Source organism: Panicum virgatum, chromosome 9K, assembly GCF_016808335.1.
Source record: "Panicum virgatum strain AP13 chromosome 9K, P.virgatum_v5, whole genome shotgun sequence".
In the NCBI taxonomy this organism is placed as follows: domain Eukaryota; kingdom Viridiplantae; phylum Streptophyta; class Magnoliopsida; order Poales; family Poaceae; genus Panicum; species Panicum virgatum.
The window spans coordinates 53,997,999-54,019,957 of NC_053144.1; the positions used below are offsets into that span (position 1 = coordinate 53,997,999).

General features: G+C 48.6%; 1 pseudogene; it reads right to left on the reverse strand.

Moving 5' to 3' along the window:
* LOC120652319 overlaps positions 1–21,959 on the reverse strand; it is a 30,693-nt pseudogene that overhangs the window by 6,940 nt on the left and 1,794 nt on the right.

Sequence of the window (21,959 nt, forward strand, 5' to 3'; positions counted from 1 at the left end):
AGCAGAGGCCTTCCTCCCGCCGCTTGGCCATCTCTTCAGGGGTGAGCCGCGAGAAGCGAGCGCCGGGTGCTGGGCATGGACGAGAGCCCTACTGCGGTGTAGGGTTGGGCGTGGTAGCCGGCGGCGAGGTGGCGAAGCGTTGGGGCGACGTTGTCGATGATGTGGAGCGTGACGGCGCGGGACGGCTCGAATCGTGCGTGGCGGCGGATGGCGCCGCGTCCGTGACGGTGAGCCGGCGCTCGAAAGCGTTGGCCCATGGCGTCTTCCAGGGAGGAAGGTCGCTGGAGTTCTACGTCGACGCCGAGAGGGTCGCCGAGGCCGGCCGTGAAGATTGCGATCTGTTGCGGCTCCGTCACGTCGGCGCAGCGGGCGAGGAACGTGAGGAATTGCTCCTGGTAGTCGGCCACCGAGCCCGTACGCTTGATGTTGATGAGCTCGCCCAGTGGGTTGCTATGTGTCGGAGGGCCGAAGCGGAGGTTGACGAGCTCGACGAAGCGCGGCCAGGTCGGCACACCTTGGTTGCGCTCCAGATGGTAATACCACTGTTGGGCGATGCCCTCCAAGTGGTAGGTGGCGAGCTAGACCTTGTCGTCGTCGGTGGACTGGGCTTGACGGAAGAACTGCTCACAACGATGAACCCATGTGATCGGGTCTGACGTTCCATCGAACATGGGGAAGCAAAGCTTGTGTGGTGCTGACGGCGAGAAGGATTAGCCGACGACGTTCTTGCCCTTGGCGCCCACCGCGGCTGATTCGGCGTGCTCCATCCGCTTGGACTAGACGTTATTGATGGCGACGTGGAGGCGGGCTTGATCGACCTTCAGCGAGGACACCTCGCCTTCGACGGCCGTGACCTTGGTGAGGACGCTGTTGATCAACTCCTTGAGCTCGGAGTTGGAGGGCTCAGCCATGGCGGCCGGGCGTGCGCAGATGAGGGTGGGATGGGTGGGAGGCGTGGGGAGGGGGGAATTGGCTCTGAATACCAAAGATGATACAGAAGGATCTTTATTTATGGAACTCACGAAGACAGCTTACAGATAGAGGCAAGTTAACCCAGATCGCCCTCCCTTGGAGGCTATGATCTCTTTAGGGTTATCTTCTTGCTTACAGACTCCGACTCACACACGACTTATATAGATCCTAACAAACCGGATCCTGCAAACAACTAAGCAACTAACTCCCCTACTCAGCCGGCGCAGCAGCTGCTAATCCTGCAACCGATCCCGCGTCCTTTGGGCGCTTGCGCCTGGAGTATGTGCGCCCAACAAACGCGTCCACAACAGGAATGAGCGCGATATAGAACTTTCCGCTGCAAAACTCAAAGACTTGATGTTCTTTCACTTGAATCTCTTTTATGTAATCTAAACTCTATGTACAGTTGTGCTTGTGTGATGATGTCAACATGTTGTGCAAGTGGAGTGTGTTTAAATCCTGGGCGGTGCTCATGACACATTCCAAGGACTACCGGGGTTGGCCTTTTTTAATCTAGTTGATCAATGGACGATGACTTAACTAAATGGGATCAACTTGGGCTGGTTCCTCACAGTGTGGCATCAGAGCTATGGTTGCATTCCATGCATGGTTATCACTAAAATTTTGGTGTGAGGCACGTTTAGGAACAAAATGGTGATCACTAATAATCAAGTACTTGTAAAATTTTGCTTTTCCTAAGGCTATATTTTTTATATTGTGTATATATCTCTTATCTTCCATAGAGCTACTTTTCTTACCTTATGGGCTGCACATTAGTTATAATAAACATGTTCACTAACTCATCTTGTCTTGCTCATGATAGATGAACAGGAACTTGGGCCAATTAGTCATGGTGACTCGGGCCGAGGAGGCGGAAGGCTTTCCTCCACTCCTGACCGAGATGCTTTGGAGAGGCAACTTCTCGCGGAGGCCGGAGTATTCGGTCTTTGCGAGGGGACTAGGGCCGGGCATGGTGGACTATGTTGCCACCGTGTTCATCCCAAGACGCTTTGTTGAAGGGGTCACGGAATCTCACAACATTTCAGCTCATGAAACTTCAATTGAGATGGCAATCCAAGAAGTGGCGTACAAGGCCATGGCAATTCTCCGCCAAGAAGTGGTCGAGTTGGAGCGTCACCCATTCACTCACTTCCCAATTCAAGCACCATTGCAAGGTGTGAATGTGTTTGAGATGGGAATGGAAGGTGCTAGCTTGTATGAAAGGCGTATGTCCGAGTTGGTGGCGGCACAAGACCGAAGCCTCCGTTGCATCCGAGCGGAGTTAAGGGAGACAAGACGTCGGTTCAATGAGCTGCAACGCGCCGTGGAGATGTATGTTCGCATGGGCCGTCTGCCTCAAGATGTGCTGTATGAACCCAATGATTACACCCCACATGAGGTGGCACCCATTGGAGCTTCGCTTTCGTTTAGTCCAAGGCATATATCTTCCTCAACATGTGGTGGGGCAAGCACATATGTCTAATGGGCTGCGTGTGCGCCGCTTCGCACCCACAACTTTGACTAGAGAGATCATCTTTGGTGGTGAACATGCACCCCTCACTCACCCGGAGAACCCCAAAGACACCGGATCCCCTCAATATCACCTCCTTGATGACTTCCCACCATACTTCGCAAGAGGCCCCTATGGTCCCTTCTAAATATTTATGTAAACCTATGGCGGTTATGAGACTCCTCGAGCTATGTGACTCATTGTAATGTACCGCCTATTTTATGTAATCGAATAGTTAATTGGTGAGACCATGTGAGACACTAGTTAGCTATATGCCTATGTAATGTACTACTATATATTATCTACGTGGACCTCCGTTATGTTAGTTGTGTGCCGTGTTATTTGTGCGTATGGCCGCGACATGTCATCATTTATCATCATTCATGCATGTTTCTTTTGAGAATATGTGGGGTACTAGATATTTGATTATGATTACTTCCTATGGGTGATTCTTAGTGCTGTCCAAAATTCTTTAGTCTCATTATTCCTTGATCCATCATATCTATGATGTCAAATTTTGTTCTCACACATTTGTGGTTGATATCTTATATAGTTGTGCAATTTTTCTTTGTGCAATTGTACTATATCAAATTTTCTTTTTCCCGGCCGCTAACCTCATTTGTGGTTGGCGGCAGGATGGTTGAAAACTCTTGTGCCAGTGCCGGTGGTGGTGATGGTGACGATCCGCCTCTCCCTGCTCCTCCTCCTTTGCACCCAACCCTTGTGGAGATCCTTAGAAGGTCGGAGGAGAGTCGACAAACACAAAATCAGATTATGCAAGCCATTGTGCAGCACTTGGGTGGGCAAGGACATGGTGGTCAACGTCATGGTCATTCTGCGTTTATGGCCACCGACCCGCCTATCTTTCATGGGTCGGAGCCTTTGGATGCTGATTTTTTGCTGCATACCATAGAGCAAAAGTTTGATCTTATCCAATGCAATGATCAAGAGAAGGTTAATTATGCGGCTCATCAACTTCGTGACGCCGCGGGAGTTTGGTGGCATGGATACAAGGCACAAGTTGGAGAAGGTCACCAAGTGACTTGCGCTGAGTTTCGTGAAGCTTTTTGTGCATATCATATTCCCAAGAGTATTCTCAACATCAAGAGGGATGAATTCCACAAGTTGCGCCAAGGCAACAAGTCTGTGATGGAGTATGTGAATGCTTTCAATTATCTTGCCCAATATGCTTTGGAGGATGTCAACACAGATGAGAAGAAACAAGATCATTTCATGAATGGGTTGTCTTTGAAGCTGCAATCTTATCTCTCTACCACGGATTTTTAGGATTTCAATGACATGGTTAGCAAGGCAATCAAGGCCGAGTACAAGATGAGTGCATTTAAAATGAGAATAGCAGAATTGAAGTGGAGAACCGCAAGCGGGCTGCCTCTTCTTCAACTGGTGGTAACTCGCAGCGCCCCCGCACAGGACTTCCTCCTCCACCTCGTGCGCCGGGTTTTGGTGCTCCTCAACCCATGTGGATGGCACGCCGTCCTCCGGCTTCCCAAGGTCAACCTCCTCGTGCTCCGGGGCAGCCAGGAGGCAGTGGTGGAAATACCTCTCGTGGGCCATGCTTCATTTGTGGCGGGCAAGGCCACATCTCTCATGAGTGTCCCTCTCCAAGAAAGAGTGGAGCCGGCAATGCTCCAAACCCACCAACTCCTCCTCCTCGCCAAGATGGAAAAAATTGTCAAAATTCTAAGCGTGGCAAGTTGAATCATATCACGGCGAAGAAGCTAGTGAGGACATGCAAGTTTTTATTGGTATGGTTTCTATCAATTCTAAACCCACTCGAGCATTATTTGATTCCGGTGCATCCCATTCCTTCATGAGTAGAAAATTTACCATAGAACATAATTTTTCTATCCTGATAGTACCTACTCCTTTTATCATTGATGCTCCCGGAGCAACATTAGTTTCTAAGGAAGTGGTCAATTTAGCTTAACTTGAAGTATCGGGGCTGATGTTCATAGTGAACTTTGTCGTCATTGATTTAGAAGAATTGGATGTCATTATTGGGATGAATTGGATGACTAAACATGATGGGTTTATTCGGTGCAATCCTCGCTCTATTGAATTTAGGCACAATTCCGGAGTGCAGGTTGATCTTTATCTCCATGAGAAACTTGGTTCTCAACTTCATGCTCTTAATGCTACCATTTTGCCGGAGTTAGAGGCAATTCTGGTGGTATGTGAATTTCCGGATGTTTTTCCCGAAGAATTGCCGGGGATGCCTCCCGACCGGGAAGTGGAGTTTGTGATTGAGCTACTCCCCGGGACGGCCCCGGTATCTAAAAGACCTTATCGAATGTCTTCCAATGAATTAGTTGAATTGAAGAAGCAATTGCAAACTCTTCTCGACAAGGGATTTATCCGTCCGAGCTCTTTTTGTTAAGAAGAAAGATGATAGTCTAAGAATGTGTGTGGATTATCAACCATTGAATGAAGTGACCGTGAAGAATAAATATCCTCTCCCTAGGATTGACATCTTATTTGATCAACTAGTTGGTGCTAAATTCTTTTCCAAGATTGATCTCCGTTTGGGGTATCACCAAATTAAAATTCGAGAGGAAGATATTTCCAAGACGGCTTTCTCTACTCGATATGGACTTTATGAGTACACGGTTATGTCTTTTGGATTAACCAATGCCCCGGCATATTTCATGTACTTGATGAATTCTATCTTCTTTGAAGAGCTTGATGTCTTTGTGATCATTTTCATTGATGACATTCTCATTTTCTCCAAAACCAAGGAAAAGCATGCCAAACATATTCGCATTGTTTTTCAAAAACTTCGTGATCATCGTCTCTATGCCAAGTTTAGCAAATGTGAATTTTGGCTTAAGGAAATAGCTTTTCTTGGACATGTTCAAGCAAGGTGAACGATGTGCTTGATTGGAAGCAACCCACAAATGCTAGTGAAATCCGGAGTTTTCTTGGACTTCAGGTTATTACCATAGGTTCATTGAAAATTTCTCCAAAATCTCAAAACCTATGACTGAGTTGACAAAGAAGGGTGTGGAATTTAAGTGGACTGATGCTTGTGACAATGCCTTTCAAACTCTCAAAACCAAACTCACGATTGCTCCTATTCTTACTCAACCGGATATCACCAAAGGATTTGATGTCTATTGTGATGCATCTAGAATTGGACTTGGTTGTGTTCTTATACAAGAAGGCCGAGTTATTGCTTATGCTTCACGCCAATTGAAGCGCCATGAAGAAAATTACCCTACCCATGATTTTGAGCTAGCGGCGGTTGTACATGCTCTTAAGATATGACGTCATTATCTTCTAGGAAATTCTTGCAATATCTACACCGATCATCAAAGTCTCAAGTATATCTTTACTCAATCGGAACTCAACATGAGGCAAAGAAGGTGGCTGGAGTTAATCAAGGATTATAAATTGGAAGTTCATTATCATCCCGGCAAGGCCAATGTGGTTGCCGATGTATTGAGCCGAAAGGTGCAATGTCATTGCTTACGTACCCATTCCGGATTCAACACACTTTGTGCTGATTTTCGAAAGCTCAACCTCTCTATGGTAGAGCATGGGTCACTTGCGTCTTTAATTATCACTTCCAACCTCATTGATGAAATCAAGAAAGCTCAACATGAGGACAAAGGCATGATGAATCTTAGAGCTAGAATCAATGAAGAAAAGCTCAAGTGTTTCAAACTTGATGAGCATGGAATTCTTTGGTTTGGGAAACGTTTGGTGGTTCCCAAAAATTCTGTGCTTAGGAAGAAAATTCTTGACGAAGCTCATGAATCTCAATTTTCTATCCATCCCGGTAGCAACAAGATGTATCAAGACTTAAAGCAAAAATTGTGGTGGACTCGCATGAAAAGGAAAATTGCAAGATATGTAGCCGAATGTGACGTTTGCTAAAGGGTGAAGGCTGAACATCTTAAACCGGCCGGAACTCTCCAACATCTTCCTATTCCTTCTTGGAAATGGGAGAATATATCCATGGACTTTATCACCGAATTACCTCGTGCTCTTCATGGATACAATTCCATTTGGGTCATTGTAGATCGTCTCACAAAATCAGCTTACTTCCGTCCGGTGAGAGATAGATATACCGTTGACAAATATGCTGAAAATTATCTCACCAAGATTGTTTGTCTTCATGGAGTTCCTAAGTCCATAGTGTCCGATAAAGGTCCTCAATTCACTGCTCAGTTTTGGAAGAGTCTTCATGATGTCATGGGAACCGAGCTCACATTTAGTACCGCCTACCATCCTCAAACCGGTGGACAAACCGAGCGAGTAAATCAAATTCTTGAAGATATACTTAGATCATGTGCCATTATCTATGGGAAGAGTTGGGATGAATGCCTACCCTTCACCGAATTTTCCTACAACAATAGTTATTAAGCAAGTATTGGTATGTCACCATTCGAAGCTTTGTATAGGCGGAGTTGTAGATCTCCTCTCAATCCGGAGAACAAGTATATTTTGGTTCGGACATTGTCACGGAGGCTGAGGAGAAGGTGAAAACCATTCAAGAATGATTACGAGAGGCTCAATCTCGCCAAAAACAGTATGCAGATCGCCGTAGGAGAGAGCTATGTTTTCAAGTTGGTGATCATGTCTATCTCAAGGTCACACCTTTTAAGGATACTCAACGATTCCAAGAGAAAGGTAAGCTTGCTCCACGCTATGTTGGTCCAATCCGGATTTTGGCAAAGCATGGGGCTGTCACCTATCAATTGGAATTACCACAGTCTCTATCAACCATTCATAATGTGTTTCATGTCTCTCAATTGAAGAAATGCCTAAGAGTTCCTATGGAAGCCACTAATTATTAGGATCTTGATGTTCAACCCAGTTTATCTTACAAAGAGCATCCCATCCGAATTCTTGATCGAGCTGAGCACAAGACTAGAAACAAGACTACCAAATTTGCGAAAGTCCAATGGAGTTGCCATTCCGAGCGAGAGGCAACTTGGGAGCAAGAAGATCAACTTCGACAATCTTATCCCGAATTATTCATGGATGAGTATGAGCACTTATGATCTTTTCTAAGGTTCCATCTTGTTTATAATCTCCTAGTGATTACATGATATATGTTACATTGAGATGTTTATTTGGATAGAACTTTCTACCGTAGATAAGACCACTAAACTGAGTTCTTTTCGGGCAATCTTTGTCTCTTGCGGACAGCCTACCATCTTTAGATCCGTAGTGAAATCTCGGGATGAGATTTTTCCAAGAGGGGGAGAATTTGTAACATCCCTAGAATAATTATAGGTTCATCATGACATCGTATGCATCATCAAATATTTTCAAGAAAGGGTTATCCGGATAAACTCGGAGTTTCCGGGCCTATACCCGGAGTTTCCGGGCTAGCAACCTAAACCCGGAGTTTCCGGGCTTATATCCGGAGTTTCCGTGTTTGGCAGGATAGGTCCGTGTCAAACGCGCAGAAACTTAGCGCCACGTGCCCCCACTCGGGCCCACGCATCAGCCCGAGCTCTCCTTCACCAGAGCACCCTCCTGCTCTCTCTCTCTCTCTCACTCCCATTCACTCCACAACTCTCTCTCTCTCTACTCTAAGCCATGGAGGAGCTTCACCCTCTCCTTCACCATTGAAGCCCCTCCACCTCGCCGGAGGACGCCGGAGGACGCCGGAGATCGACGCCGACGAGCTGCACCGCCTCATCTTCTTCCTTGGAGCTAGGAGCTTCCCCAAGCTTCACCTCCATCTTCTTCCTCTTCTTCCTCAAGCTTCAAGCAAGAAGGATGACCTCGAGCTTCACCAAGCCCTCTACACCATCTCGAAGCCCTTGCCGGTGTTCCATTCATCGCCGGTGAGCTTATCCCATCCCCGATCTACTCCCATTGCCATTTGGAAGCCATGAAGCTCTCTAGAGCATTTCCACCATGGATGACCTAGAGCTTTGAAACCCTAATGCATGCACGTTTTAGTTACCAAGATAGACTCCCCACACTCCCAAGAACCTCTAGAAACAAACCCCACCCCAAACCGTGGCCCGAATCACCGGCAATGGTCATTTTCCCTTTTCTACACAAAGAAGCGCAGAAAAACCTGGAGTATCCGGGGCTATACCTGGAGTATCCGGGCAACCCGGAGTTTCCAGGTTTTAGCTATCCGGACACATATCCAGAGTATCCGGGCACCCATAGAACACATCCCACTTTTAATTGTTTAATTGTATTGCACTTACCTAAGTCTAATACACATATGTACTATATGTCTAGACTCTTTTATCATGGTTTTGCAATGTTAACGCAAACTTTCTCATATCATTTGCATATCATTGCAATCATTCATGGCATAGTTATTTATCAAGCATCATTGCACTCGTGTAGAGACCGTGACGCCGGAGCAAGAGGAGGTTGAGCCGGAGATCGTTGGAGACGATACATCCGTTGTGAATCAAGGCAGGCACCTATGCATCTCTGATACCCTATTTTGGATCAAAGAAGTATATGCGTCTTGTTTGTGCATGAGTTACTATATGTATCCTTATTTGCTTAGAACCTAATTGATGCATTACCAACCTTGCTTAGGATATTCCCTCATAGTTGAGTATGTTTGTTAGGTGTCACGAATTACATGCTTAGCCATGCCTAGCTTCGGTACAAGACGAGGGGTGGCAAGGGCACCACCACTCGCGAGTTATATGATGTATGTTTAATTTTACATGATTAGTCAAGAATGGATAAAAGATGAGCAACTATGAAGAATGATTCAGACTTGGGTGAGTATTGTAGGGCCATGTTGGGATGGAGCTCAAATGGTTAGACTTGCCTGAGTTGGTTAAGGACTGTCTCTTTGGTCGCCGGTCTCTTGAGCATTTTTTTCGTACAAACCACATGCTTAATGATGGGATGGTAAGCTAATTAGCATGAGTCACACCTTGTCTTGATCGGATTCGGTGCGAGTGGTGATGGAGTGTGATCGGTGGTTTCGGTGCACTTGTCCTTCCCGACCGTTCGTTCATAGCCGGTTGTGTTTGTGTGAAAGGTTGAGGCATGAATCAACATTTATCCTTTACCGTGGGTATAGTCGTTGGTCTTGTTCTCGTGTGGGAAAGGTTGTACACCCCTGCAGGGTTAATAATCTATTGCAATAGCCGCGCTCTCGGTCATGAGCACCCTCTTTGAGGTTCGCTCCAATGTAGAGTTCGTGAAGGAGTTCATGGAAGATTGAGCTTAAGATTTATGAACACTTTACTTATGCAATTGTTTGATGCATGCTCTAGAGTTTATAGATGCTATATCTTTTGCTTATTACAACTTGATCAAAGTTAGATGCTTTTATGCGAAAGTTAAATGCTTTACCCTATCCTTGCTACTAACCAAATGCATTCTCCTTGAGGTCGGGCAAGTATATACCCATATCGGATAAGACCTGCGAGTACCTTTTATACTCATGGTGCTCTCGTTAAAGTTGTTGCAGGTAAGACGCAGCCGGAGGCCGTCTTTGGGTAATTCTATCCCGCGGACGGAGGTACGGGTGAGCAGTAGATGGCCGGTGGCTATTAGAAGGGCACTATCGGCATATAGTTTTAACCTTCTTATTTTGAGCTATGTATGGAATGAGCGCGATATAGAACTTTCCGCTGCAAAACTCAAAGACTTGATGTTCTTGTACTTGAACCTCTTTTATGTAATCTAAATTCTATGATGGTTGTGCTTGTGTGATGATGTCAACATGTTGTGCAAGTGGAGTGTGTTTAAATCCTGGGCGGTGCTCATGACACATTCCAAGGACTACCGGGGTTGGCCCTTTTTAATCTAGTTGATCAATGGGCAGTGACTTGATTAAATGGGATCAACTTGGGCTGGTTCCTCACATGAAGCATGCGGCAACTATTAGTGTGTGGTCACAAACTCAAAGTTGAGAAAGTTTCCACAGGACGTGTATAACCAAAAGCTTTTAAAAAAACCTTGACAGGAAGGGCAGACCGGCCCCTGCTTCGATATCAAGAGGATGCAAGTCTCGAACCTGGGTCAGCTGCCTAAGAGCGCATTCCAGTCGCCACCAGCCCGTGAGAGCTAACCCAGGTTGGATGACTAAGTTTTTTTTAACCAAATTTTAAAACAAACTAATGTCGGATAAAACTCGATAGCATAACCTTATTCTGCTATTCAATATTCAAATCTGGGATCAAATCAGCTTCAAATCGATTTTCAGAATATGATGAGGTCACGCCCATTTTGAATTTTTGATATCTTCGACATTAATTTAAATCCACTGTGTGCTTGTAACTTTCAGAAAGGAAATTATTGTATCACCAGTTAAATTTGGATGGCTAACAGTTTCCAGCTCAGATAGCACTAAAATGAGTCAACCAAGAATTTGAAAGGGGCAAGTTGTGAATTGTATATACAAGTTTCTGGTCAATTATTGGCTTTAGTTACTGAAACATACAATAATATAGGTTCATAAAGCAACTAGAACTCTAATCAGATATATAACATATATCATGCACCAATTTTTCCTTTCATAAACAAAGGAAAATAGATTCCTTTAAAGGTGGTAGAATTTAAAATTTCTTAACCAAACGTACGGAACGGTAAAATTGCTCTCTTGAGGACAAGGAAAACATAATTGAAACCTGGAGCATATGAAATATTACTGAGATTGGAAATGGCAACAGCTACAGCTAATGAGACGGGTTGTCAGGTTTGTCAAACAACATTTGGCATAATTCAAACATTTTTACCTCTTCGTGAGTCTCCAACATTGCCTGCACAGCTACAGCTAATGAGACGGGTTGTCAGGTTTGTCAAACAACATTTGGCATAATTCAAACATTTTTACCTGTTCGTGAGAGTCTCCAACATTGCCTGCACAGGTAAATCTTCTGGCAACTTTCGACCTTCTGTTTGCTCACAGAAGGCTACTAGCATCCTAAAAATGACAAGGGCACGATGTACAATGTAACTATTGAGATTAATAAATTCAAATATAACTTCATGAGAAGTAATAGCTATTAATTCACAGACAAAAGAAAGAAAGACATTAATTCAGGTGCACATGTTTATATGAACACTGTGAAAATAGGTATACTTGGCCTGAAACTGTTACAGACATACGTGCAAGTATTTGAATTGTAAACCAAAAGTACCCATTAGGCCACAACAGCAGTGGCGGAGCCACGTATCGGCCATACTGGGCCATGGCCCCCCTTACCTCAGATGAAATTATGTAGGTCTAGTTGTTCTGGTCTTCAGGAGCCCACCAAGCAATCGAGGAGTCCACGGTCCAGGCATCTAGTCCAGGAAAAGCAGCAGCAACGAGTTCCTGAATGCGGCCGTAGCTTGCTCCTTGCTGCCTCGCTGCCCGCGGCCTCGGCGGTCGGCGCGCAGCAACGCGGCAAGGCAGACTGCTAGAAGGTTGGTCCCGGTCATCGCTGTCCTCTGTGACTTCCGCGGCTCCGCGCTAGTCGGCGGCTCCGCGCTCTCCGGCTATCCGACAGTGACGACAGGCTCGTGCTGGTGCTGCAGTCTGGCTCCAGGTAACTGGTAGGTTTGCGAACGAGCCAGTGGCTCAGTGGTAGCGCTCGCAGTGGCGAGGCTGCCCACCCAGGTTCGAACCCCGTCGGGGCGTCCTGGGTGTCGCACGGGGATTTAATTCCCAGAGGGGTAGTGGGGCTCGGGTGTGTGTGGGTGTGTGTGTGAGCCCCCAGGCGCGTCCCAGACTTCTCGGCAGCCCACCTGCGTTTGAGCGCGCGGTCGACGTGGGTGCCCATACGAGTTTTTAAATGATTCCCTAGTGCTCCTGGGTGCTTTCAAAAAAAAAAGTAACTAGTAGGTAGGTTTGGTTTCTTTCTCCAAGTGTTTCTCTTTTTTTTCCTCCCAAATTCTTCTATTTCTAGATTATACAGGCCAGAAGTGGCTTTTGCCTATTGGAATGCTATTTTGTTGTTGATTTGACATAATTGTTGATTTATTTCTTTGGTACTTGTATACATATTGATTCACATTCTACAAATTGGCCCCCTCTACTATTTGGTGCAAGCTCCGCCACTGCACAACAGCAAATAAGACCAATTAGACAGAGGGAAACAACCTAATAACCTTTTACATGCAGAAAAATATAATAGTTGCTTAAAATCAGGGGTGGTAAAGAGCCCAAAATTTTAGCCTAAAAATTTCAAGGATCGGGCTCAAAAAGGGGTGGGCTGAAAAATTTTATATGCTTGTGCGACAAAAATCGATCAAGGCCTGAGTTGGATTGTGAAAGGACATTAGGGCCACGATCCATTATCAATTTATCACCCTGCTTACAATACTATTTGCCATTTTCCCCACTGTATTTGCTTAAGACATGTATGTTTGGTACAACATTGAAATGACATATACTAATAAATTGATATGCCCATTTGTAAAATCATAAAACAAGAATATAAAACCATCATAAATTTATTCAAATATTTATTTATTTATTAAAATATAACAGTTGATGCTTAAAGTAGGTCAAATAGATAGCAAGACACCAACATTGCTGTATTTTTATTTAATGGTTGAGTAAAAGCAGACATTGGCTTCAAGAAATGAGCATGTCCGTAAAAATTAGAGAGACCATTTGATGGATAACCTGCGCAATGAATCTTCAGTTAGTTGGACCTCTTGATTTTCCATTACACCTTTATCTCTTTGTTTGAATGTCTCGAAAAGCTCATCTCTAATGGAAATGATCTAATAAGTGAGAAATGCAGAGAAATCAGCCACACCGTGAGTACAGTAGTAAAACCAACTTCAAAATTTTAGAACTCCATTTTATCTTCAATTAGAAGTTAGGAATTCACAGCTAAAATGGACCAACCTGCAGGAACGGTCTCTAAATTCAATCGCACAAAACGTACACTACAACAGTTCACGTTTACATCAACTCTTCAATTAAGTTGCTTGTATGCACATATACTCCTTTAAGGAAAACATGGATTTACTGACATGTCATCCTATACCATACTAACAAAAGACTACAGCCAATAATACATAACAAAGCATGCTTCTTAGTTCTCTGAGTAATCCTCTGCATTTCCTTGTTGATATTTCCAGGAACAGACTAATACAATCTAGCTTCCTCTAGTAACTCACATAACTTCTTATATATGTAAATGTATAGACAATCAGAAAAGACTCTTTGCTGTCTTCCCACTTTTGATTTACTTTGGTGACTTACACTAGGGTACTGGGAAAAAAATACAAGTGCATATATACAAAGTATCTTACTGGATTCTCAACATACTCATCCCAAAATCCAGCCAGAGACTCCTTAGCGTCTTGAATCCAATTATCGATATCAGGACTTCCCATCAAGCTGCTATGGCGTAAAAGCCATAGAGAACATACAGAAAGACCCAATGCCCCACATGTGTAGGGTAACCAGTATATGGTCAATCTGTTTGGTTTTTAATGGCTTGAGAGCTGCAATACAGAACTTCTTTTCAGTTCAGACAGTTAATCAACAATTAAATAGATTAATAAGGAACATACATATCTAAAATTCTAAAGCACTATAAGATTTCAGGAAAAGGAACAACAGTAGCAATTTAGTGGTCAAGCCAAATTTATTTCTGGCAAGTAGCCAAGTATCACAGAATAAATAATCTATAACAGCAATAAAAAAGCAGGAGAAAGTGCTAATTAAAAAGGTCCATAAAATGATTCACTAGTATGCTAATAATGAGATACAACTATAGAAAACCGACTCAAAAGCATGATTGTCAACTTATATATTTTAATAATGGATGTTGATGTTTCATCACTTGTCCAGTGTGTTTGCTCATAGCTTTCACTGATGGACTATGGATAAAAGCCCCCACCCCTCCCACTATAACACTTGGGTTTTATGGTCGGGTTGGCTAGGTGGGGTGCGCTAACATGGTATCAGAGCCGAGGTCCCGGGTTCGAACCCACCCGGCCACGCATTTCCGCTGCACGATTTCCCCTGCGCCTCTCGTGTGCTGAGACCTGCTGCGGGCTACGCCGGGCACTAGAACCTGTTGCGGGCTACGCCGGGCTCACACGCCGTAGGGGGAATGATGGACTATGGATAAAAGTCCCCGCCCCTCCCACTATAACACCTGGGTTTTATGGTTGGGTTGGCTAGGTGGGGTGCGCTAACATTCACTTTGAATCTACCACCAATTCTAATCAGCAAAGTCATTGACTTCTGTGTTCATTTAAACATTATCTACAGGCAGAACAAACAGGTAGCGTCAAAACTCAAAACTTAGTATAACTACAGATTAAATATGATGCATTGCATTCATTTCAACAATAAAGAACACCGATCTTGAACCTAAGCAGAAGTTTCACATGTGTGGTTGTCTTAGCTTACCTGAGAGGTCAGAAAACTATCTAACTTCTGAAGGTTTTGATAGATTAAACTTAAACCATCTGTTAATAAGGACTCTGTCCATTCTTGACTCTCTAAATCAACTTCTGGTAATTTCCCAAACAGTTCATATGAGTTTCCATCATGTGTGAATAGTTCATCTTGCCCCTGGAAGTGCTTAATTAAATACAACAAGAAAGTTTGATGTATATAAAACACCAGCATATACAAAACATAAGCATTGCATACCTCACCAGCATTTCTAAGTGATACCTCCAGCTTGGAGAATGCGGTGTTTAAAACAACGAATAATGTATGTAGTGATTTATCTGAGTTTGCAGTTAACCCTTCTCTGCATCTATCAACTTCAGTGTGAATCTACACAAGAGGCAAGTAGAGTTTATTTAATCTGTGTGATATTGTATATGCCTGTAACACAATGCATTATAATACCAAGATGAACATAGTGAGTTTGAATTTCGATCAGAGCAGCACAGCAGTTATGTTTGAATGTACCCAAAAAGTTAACACTGAAATCATTTTACTCCACTAGACATAAGCAGAGCTATCAGAATTATAGGATTATTACTACTGGTCTGTTATAATAATTGCACTTGACGAAGTGAAGTAAACAAACCTCAGCAAGAAAAGCAGCCAAGCAGTGTTGCATACTTGCAAGGGCAGCAAGTTTCGTTGACACCATATCAGATGCAGAATGCAAAATGTATTGGACTGGACGTCCATTGCTCCCAAGTCTAGTGAGTGTTTGATATGTTGTGTCAACAAAGGCCCTTGGACCTCTCTCAAAGATCATAAAGTACACTTTCTGAGAATTTGTTCCCTGAGAAGAAGCATTCAGCAGGTAAAGTAGTAAATAACACAAATAATAAGATGCACCTCTCAAAATACTTTATTAAAAATACTTCAAAGGCCAATGAGTTAACTTAATGCCTCAGCCTTGGCCTGCCAAAATAGTAAGCTTTTGTGAATACTGTGCAAATTAGTCAGGGTGTGTTGCACAACATCATCTAAGATGACAAAGGCTTTGGGCATCTCCCCAGCAATCCTAGAAACAATAAATAATCAGAAAGAACTTAAGTAATCCTGCTTCATCACGGTGGCATACAAAAACATAATAGACCAGGGTAAATAGGTCAACAAATCCTTAGCTAAAGAAAAACCATGGGTTGGGTTGGCTTTTGCTTTTACTGAACAATGGCTAAGCAATCATTCCGAATTATATATGAATCCACAACCTGTAATAGCCCAAAACTCGCACAAGTTTGAGTGCCTAGTTGACACTCGACACTCTGCAGTTTAACATAAGAACACACGCAAAGTGAAATCCCACAGAAGCGACGGTCAAAGCAAAGCCTCACCTTCTTTGTTGTTGTCCCCCCCCCCCCCCCGCCACCCCGAGGGGCGACTCGGGCGGGCCGCCCCCTCCGCCGCCGCCACCGGCCTCTCAGGCCTCCCCTGCCCCTCGCCGCCGCCGGAGCAGCCGGCGGAAAGTCCGCGCCGCTGCTAGGATGGCGGCGGCGGGGCCCCTTTCCCTCGCCATCGCAGCAGCCCTCATCCCTCTCGCGGTCGCTTGCGCCGCGTCTCCTCGCCGTCACTCGCGCCGCCCCTCCTCGCCGCTGCGGTGGTCGTCGTCCCTGTGCTGCCCCCTCCCTTCGTGGATCTAGGGCCTGCGGCGCCGTCGGCCTCCTCCTCCCCCAGATCTGGGCGGGGACCCCCTCTGTGCCCGTCATGGCCGCCCCCCTTCTCTGGCACCGTGGCGGCGGGCTCCTCCTTCCCTGATCTGTGCGAGGGGCTCCCTCTCGCAGCCATGGCCACCATCAAGTCCTGTGGTGGCGGTACCAACGCCGGCACCGGGGGCTTGGAGACGGCGGAGGCGGCAAGGGGCGGCAGATCCGGCGCCCCCGGGGCCGGACCTTCGCTATGCGGTGGCCGCGGGGCGCTGCAAGCTCCTGCGGCCTGGCGTCCTCGCGCAGGCATGGCAGGGGCGCCCTTTACGGGGTCTGACGGTGTTGGGACCGCCCAGTCGCCCCACGTGGATCTGGTGGAGCAAGGCCTGCTTCGCCAGTGGCGGTGGGGCCTTTCTCTCCCCCCAACTCAACAGCAACTTTGGCTCCGGGAGGACTTCGATCCCGAGGCCGTGCAGGTGCTCAAGGAGCCCAAGGCGAAAGCCGTGCCCGACATGGTGTCGGTGCTTTCGACGGCAGCGTCCGAGGACGTCGCACACCTCCTTGGAGGCGTCGACTTAGCTCTCTCCTCCCTGCAGGCTTCGTCGCGGAGGATCCCCGGTGTTGGTTCTGGTGCAAGACTGCTTCAAGCTGTGGTCCTCTTCGTGGATCGAGTGGGTGTCCTCCATTTGGCACCTCTGCTTCGTCGACGCTCTCCCTGCTAGCGGTGCCATCAAATTTTATGCCGGGTGTTTCCACTCTTCCGCCGTCCCACTGCGAGGTTTCCTCCCCTTGTACGGTGTTGGTCGGTGGTTCGTGGGAGCCCGGATGTGCTTTCAGGTGGCTCCGTCAGCATAGAAGGGGGGTCGCCGTTTTCGGTGAGCCTGGGTTTGCGCCCCTCCCGCCACCTTTAGTCCCCGTTTCGTTGGCCTGACCCTTACGGGTGACAGCGGAGCGGCGTAGCTACGAGAGGTGGTGTGGAGGTGCAATGACTGCGGGGCCTCCGGCGAGTATGCTGTTTGGTGGTGGCTCTCATCGACGATCGGTGGCCGCCTCTCTTGCTGGAAGGCTGCTATGAATCTCTCTGCCCTGTTATCTTCCATGATACTTGGTTGCATCGCCTCATCTAATGCCGGGTTGCGAGACCATGATCCCATCTCTTGGATCTCCTCGTTTTCCTCTCCTCGGCCCTCCCCCCTTGAGGATTCCTCCCCTTAATTGGCATTGGCGGTTCGTCGATTGGATCCTGGATATACTTCATAGGTGCTGTAACCACGACCGACGTCTGTTGGACTCAACTCCAAGCTTTACGGTCGCCTGTGGAATGGAGATCGCTGGAGTATAGATGTTTGGATGTAGCTTTGTTCAGTATTGAGCGGTTTGCCTTTGTTTTGGTGGACAATTGTTGGTCTTGTACCCCATCTCCTCTTTTATCTTTTCCTTTTTCTCATCTCATTCTCCTTATGTTGTACAACCCCTGGTATGCCGGGGCGTACCTGTATTGGCGACGCTTTGCCTCTCCGATTAATATAGTAGGTGGGGACCCCCCCCCCAAATTATTCGGAAAAAAAATCCCACAAAAGCACCTGAGCGACATTGTTCAAGCAGAAGCTCGCAATATATACTTCCTAAATGATCGATCTCGGTCAGCTAATAATTCAGTCTTCGAATCCCAAGCACGCGGGTAGTTAGGAACTGTTGCATACTCTATCGCACAGTCATTCTTCAGTTAGTTTTCTTTAGCAGTTCTGTTAGTCAGTTAGAGAATAAAGAGTGGGTCAGCTGCCGCTCCAGAGCCCCTGCGCGGGCCCGTCGGGTCATGGCCATGTTGCCCGGTTCTTTCTCCTTGCATGTAGATGCACGACGCCGCACGTATCTCGCTCGTGGGATGGCACGAGCCGGTAGGAGATCGTGGCCGCGATCACACCTTGTACTTTCTACTTAAGTTGATGAAATAGAGTCAGAAAAGCTGCTACTTCCGCAGCACCAAAACTCTCTCTCGCACTAGCTCCGCCCTCGTCGCCGGCATTCTGACGCCCGGTGAGCTCCAACATCTGGCATCAGAGCCAAGGTTCCCATCGACGCCGAGCATGTCACGCAGCTCCGCACCGGGTCGCCAGCAGCAGCTGGGCCACACGCCGTCTCCACCGCGCCGCTTTCGCCGCCGTTCGCCATCGCCACCGCCACGACGTCCGCGCCACCGAGCCGACACCATCACCGAGCGCGTCATCGAGAAGTCGACCTCAACTGTGGTCTATCCGGTTCTCGGCCGCAACGACTACACCGACTGGTCACTTGTCATGAAGGGGAACCTCCAGGCGGCGGAGCTGTGGGACGTCATCGAGTCCGGCGACGGCGACTTCCCTACCGACCGCAAAGCTCTGGCTGCGCTCCTTCGAGCTGTGCCTTAGGAGATGAGGGCGGGGCTGGCCGTCAAGGAGACTGCGCGCGAGGCGTGGGACGCGATCCGTTTGATGCGGATGGGCGCCGATCGAGTCAAGGAGGCAAACGCCGAGAAGTTGAGGCAGGACTTCGCCGACATCACATTCAAACCCGGTGAGCTTGTAGAAGATTTCGCCTTGCGTATTAACACCTTGGCAAATGAACTGGGAGTTCTCGGGGATCCCGTGACGGAGAAGGAGGTGGTGAAGAAGATGTTGCATGAAGTGCCGGAGAGACTGGAGAGCGTGGCGATCTCCATGGAGACCCTCCTCGATCTGAACTCTCTGTCGTTGGAGAAAGCCACCGGACACCTGCACGCCGTCGAGCGTCGCAAGAAGGTGTCTGGAGGGAAGGACAACGCCGGCCGCCTGCTTCTCACGGAGGAGGAGTTGACCGCCCGCATGAAGAAACGTGACGGCAGCAGCTCCGGCGTAGGATCCGGTGGCCGCGAGCGACGGAACAGCGGCAAGCCGCCGCGCCGGCGTGGTCAAGACGGCGGCAAGGCGTCCGCATCCAAGGCAGGCCCAACGGATGTCTGCGACTACTACGGGAAGAAGGGCCATTGGGCTGTTGAATGCCGCAAGAAGAAGCGTGATCAGGCCCAGGCCTTTGTGGCCCAAGAAGAAGAGGAGGACCAGGCTCTGCTGATGGCCCATGCCGCCGTCCTCAACACCGATCCGCCCTCGGGTGCCCAGGCTCCAACGCCGCCGCCGCCCGAGCGCGTCGTCTGCTACTATTGTGGGAAACAGGGCCATTCAGTCGCTGATTGCCGCAAGAAAAGGGGCACCGATTTGCCCCCAAGTGCCCAGGCTCCGCCGCCGCCGCCGTCGGAGCGCGTCGTCATCATCGAGCAGAAGGTCCACGCCGATCTGGGGCCTAGGGAGGAGGGAGATGATCACCTCTGGGTCCTGGACACTGGGCCACAAACCACATGACCGGTTGCCGCCATGCCTTTGCCGAGCTTGACTCCAAGGTGTGCGGCAACGTCCGGTTCGGCGACGGCTCCGTGGTGGAGATCGAGGGGCGCGGGACCATTGTGTTCATATGCAAGAACGGCGAGCACCGAGCACTGACGGGGGTCTACTACATCCCCAAGCTCAAGGCGAACATCATCAGTCTCGGTCAGTTGGAGGAGACGGGCTGCCGCGTCGTCCTCGATTCCGGTGTGCTGACCATCCACGACCCCAGTCGTCGTCTTCTCGCCAAGGTGACCCGGAGTCCGGCGCGCCTCTACCACCTCCACCTCAACATTGGGCGTCCCGTGTGCTTGTCCGCGCGCACCTCCGACCAGGCGTGGCTCTGGCATGCATGATTCTGCCACCTCTGCTTCAGCTCCCTTAAGAAGATGGCGACGCAACAGATGGTGCGCGGTCTGCCACTCCTGGATCAGGTGGATCAGGTGTGCGATGGGTGCCTCATCGGCAAGCAGCGGAGCACATCATTCCCGGCGCAGGCGAAGTACAGAACAGAGCATGCCATCGACCTTGTGCACGACGACCTCTGCGGCCCGGTCACTCCGGCCACCCCGAGCGGTAACAAGTACTTCCTGCTCCTTGTTGATGACATGAGCCGGTTCATGTGGCTGCGCATGCTCTCGAGCAAAGATGAAGCCCCTGCTGCTATCAAGAACTTCAAGGCGGCTGTGGAGGTGGAGACGGGGCGCAGGCTGAAGACGCTCCGCACTGACCGTGGGGGGGAGTTCACGTCCGTCGAGTTCGGGCAGTAATGCGTCGAGCATGGCGTCGAACGCCACCTCACCGCTCCCTACTCTCCCCAACAGAATGGGGTAGTGGAGCGGTGCAACCAGAGCATCCTCTTCATGGCGTGCTGCATGCTGAAGACCAAGGGTCTGCCGGGGTACTTCTGGGGCGAGGCGGTGTCCACCACTGTCTTCATCCTCAACAGGGCGCCCACGCGCGTGCTCGACGGCCAGACGCCCTACGAAGCATGGCATGGCGAGCGGCCGGCGGTGCACTTCCTGTGCACGTTCGGCTGCATCACGCATGTCAAGGTCACACGCCCCAACCTGAAGAAGCTGGACGACCGAAGCCAGAAGACGATCTTCGTCGACTACGAGCCTGGCTCCAAGGCCTACCGGTGCTACAACCCCGTCAGCCGCCGCGTCATCATCAGCCGTGACGTCGTCTTCGACGAAGCAGCTCAATGGAGCTGGGGTGGTGAAGCCGGGGAGTCCTCTGTGGATGACGAGCCCTTCACCGTCGAGCACATCACCGAGGCCACGATGATGACCACCGCGCCAGCAGCGACACCGTCTCCGTCTCCCGCGCGTGCATCGTCGCCTGCGTCAGCCTCTCCATCAACACCGCACACGCCACCGGCTACTGCGCCGCATGGGGATTCTCCGGTGCCAACAACCTCCCCAGTACCTCCTGCAGTGCAGCTGGCCACGCCACCAACTGAGGTGCTCGATGATGATCTTGATGTAGAGCACGACGACGACGTTCCGCTTCGGTTCCACACCGTCGACAACATCTTGGGTACGACGACATCCTCAACCTCGCCTCTGTCGATGAACCTACAAGCTTCCGTGAAGCAGAGCAGGAGGAGAGCTGGCGCGAAGCAATGCGTGCTGAGATCAAGGCCATCGAGGAGAATCGCACCTAGGAGTTGGTGGAGCTCCTCGCCCGACATCGTGCGATCGGCTTGAAGTTGGTGTACAAGATCAAGCGCGACGAGAACGGCGATGTCGTGCGACACAAGGCGCGCCTCGTCGCCAAGGGCTACGTGCAGCAGGCTGGGGTTGACTTCGATGAAGTCTTCGCCCCAGTCGCTCGACTGGGGTCCGTGCGCACCATGCTGGCTCTGGCGGCGCACCAGAGGTGGGAGGTCCACCACATGGACGTCAAGAGCGCGTTCTTGAACGGCGATCTCAAGGAAGAAGTCTACGTCGCGCAACCGCCTGGCTTCGTCATCTCCGGCAACGAGAACAAGGTCCTACGCCTCCGCAAGGCGTTGTACGGTCTTCGTCAAGCACCCAGGGCCTGGAATGCCAAGCTCG